We start from the raw sequence: 3,317 nt of genomic DNA on the forward strand, positions 1-3,317 counted from the left end.
GGGAGAGAGAGAGAGAGAGAGAGAGAGAGAGAGAGAGAGAGAGAGAGAGAGAGAGATATCGGGGCCTGGGAGAGGAGGGGGGAGGGGTTGGGTCAATATCTTTGCCCGTAGTGAAGTTTATACTGGTAGAATTCTTTTCTGTCACAAACTGAGTCCAGGACTTCGAGTTTGAGAAATGTGATCTCATGAGGAAGTGCATTTTTTTTGTCAGCAACAGTTACACTTAGTGTACCATAGGCCTACCGGCCTTGAAACTGTGGTGTGATGACGAGACTCTCCTTTTTTTTTTCAAGAGGCACTCATAATCGCCCCCCCCCCCTACGTTTCTGAATCAGGGTTAGGAAAAATCTGAGAAAAAAACCCACCAAACCCGAGCCACCCACCAACCACGCTAGAAGCATCCCACGGGTCCAACTAGGCACTATAGAAAGCTAGCAGTATGTAAAATGTAGACCAACAAACCACCGTATATCTATGCTGTCTGTTTTTATCTGTTTTGGATCTGTTTTTCTATCTCTTCCACCTGTTTTCTCGTGCCTTTCAGTTTCGCCGTTGAGGTTTCATTGGAGACGAATTTCTTCTGAAGCAGACATAATGAAAATAAATAGTTTTAGTCGTTCCATTTGATTTATAAATAGAATTGTTAATTAATGCCCTTGGAAAATAGATTTTGAGTTCGTATTTAGAGTTTTATTTAGAGTTTTCTTGTTGCTAATCATCACTATATTATTATGTTATCTCTGTAAGATGCACTCACCACATTAGGACCTACGTGCCGTAACTAAAATCAAATCAGCCTGCAATACTGATGGTATTTTTTAGATCATATTTCCACCCATCCCCCGCTCATTACCTTTTAAAAAGTACTTTCTCTGTTTCTTTCCTTTTCTTGTGAATTCTTTTTCTGCCAAGACAGCTGGGGTTATCCAGAGCAAGGATTTGGTTCGTCCCATCTACTTTTGCCAGTGTTTCTGTTTTGCTTCAAGCTAGTCTATGGGTCTATTCTCTTCCTCGCTTACTGTAAACTTAAGCTTAACTACTGCCTTAGACAAATGTATGATATGGTATGATATGATATGGTATGATATCACGTGGCGTCGGTGGCCTAGTGGTTAGGCTACCGGATTCGTAATCATGAGGTTGCGGGTTCGGGATTCGAGCCGCGGGCCCGACGTTGTGTCCTTGGGAAAGACACTTTACACGTATTGTCCTCTCTTCACACAGACAGCGAAAGATCTTGTCAGTATGCCAGTGCTTTAACGCCTATAAATGGCTGCTTGCACTGTATGCTTCCCGCGAAGTTGAGGTTGTTTCAGAATGCTCTCAGGTCTGCTGGGGTAATAGTATAGATTTTGAAGCGCATAGAGCTTGCTGTTGAGAGGGGATTTGCGCTATACAAATGCTATCTATCAATATATAATATAATATTATGATATAATATAATAATATCTGCTCACGCACGATAGGAGCTTTTGATAGTGCAAACACTCACTGCACAAACGCACGCGCGTGCACATTCAGGGATATACTATTGCTAACGTATATTATGCTCCTACAAGAACATGTTTAGATACACGCGTACATGATGTCCAACCTGAAAATGTACAAATTGCGAACCCCCACAGACACACATACAGCAGCAGACACGCACATTCGTACATCCATAGACAAAGACGCACATCTATAGACACGCACATCTTGAGACAAACACGCACATCTATAATAACAGACAAACATAAATCTATAGACAAACGGATATCGATAGACACACTTACAGCTATAGACAAACGTTTATATACAGACAAACGTACATCTATTTACAAACAACATCTACAGACAATCGTATGTGTATAGACACACTTACATCTATATAGACACACCCACATCTATAGACAAACAAGTACATGTGTATAGACAAACGTGCACCTGTAGACACATTCATAGCTATAGACAAACACGTAAATCTATAGACAAACTTACATCCACAGACACAAATACAAAATCATATGATCAAATACAGGGTGATCCCCTCCCCCTTCCCAACAAACCCCAACTGTACAACTTGTTTTGTAAATATCTTCCTCCATACTGAAGTTCTGCTTTTCAGATTTGAACATAATATTTGGAAGCCAAAAGGAACTACTTGTCTGCAAATATTATATTTCCCAAATGTCGTTTGCCTGCTGAGATCATGGTCAAGTTAAGAAAAGAGCAGGGAGTTTTTTTTTTGTATTGAACATTACACCTCCACAAACTCACCATCCCTGGCATTTCATAAGTTCTGCGCACAGCGTGGAAAGAATACTTAGGTGCCCTCAAGAACATTGGTGTCATGAGTAGAAACGTTCCGTCAGTTTGGATCTATAACGAATCAGAACTAAAACTTTCCGCCCCAAAATGACCACTTCAGGTCGAACACGCACCATGACGGGCCCTTTAAACGTCACCAGGTGCAGATTTCAGTAGTCGAGACCCACGAGACGTCTATCCGTAGACGATCTGCAGCTATGACTTTCCTATACCTCAACAGTCTGCAATCTCAGGGCTGCTCTTAGTTTACGACTGTACAATTTTCTTATTCGCTAGACCAAGATGACATGGATCAAAGCATAGCCTGGTTCCTCGATTGTCTTGAAAAGCGGGATAATTAAAACTCCTCGAAGACATTTGGTTTAATGAAAAGCCCATTTTTGCCGTGCAAGATATGTTGACTCCAAAATTACTGTCTTTTGGGTACCACACTTCCTCTTGTCTGTAGAAGCCACTTCATACTGAATATGTACTGTGTATGTGGCTTTAAACATTCATGGTTTAGCAGGTCCTTGTGTTTGGGCGCCATTGAAAATTTCGAACAACGCGCTGAAAATGGGTCGGGTCCAGAGGAAGGCATGTAGAGCACAGCTTTTAGAAATTCCAGAATGAAATTGTTAGTTTTTAAACTTTGTGAAAGAAATTAAATATTGTTTAAATGTTACAGGGGTGGAAAATTAAATGTCAAAGAGAAAATACAGAAAAAAGTCAACCAATCTTTTCACGACTTAATTCCTTTACCATTTTTTTTCAAAATGGTGAACTTTGTGTACTTGGGTGCTTTTTTCTTTAAGCCATTTCCATTTTCAAAATAAGTTTCTTCTTCATGAAATGTCAAACCAATTCCTTTTGTATGAACGATGTCTGTTCCAAATTACAACGTTTTAGAACAATTTTTGTGTGAGATATTCAGAAAAAAACTTGTACAGTTTATTTTGGATCGCCCAGTACATATACACACACGCTTACGTCCAGGTACGCACGCACACGCACACACACACACACAC

This window comes from Aplysia californica, unplaced genomic scaffold (genome assembly GCF_000002075.1).
Source record: "Aplysia californica isolate F4 #8 unplaced genomic scaffold, AplCal3.0 scaffold00623, whole genome shotgun sequence".
Classification (NCBI taxonomy): Eukaryota; Metazoa; Mollusca; class Gastropoda; order Aplysiida; family Aplysiidae; genus Aplysia; species Aplysia californica.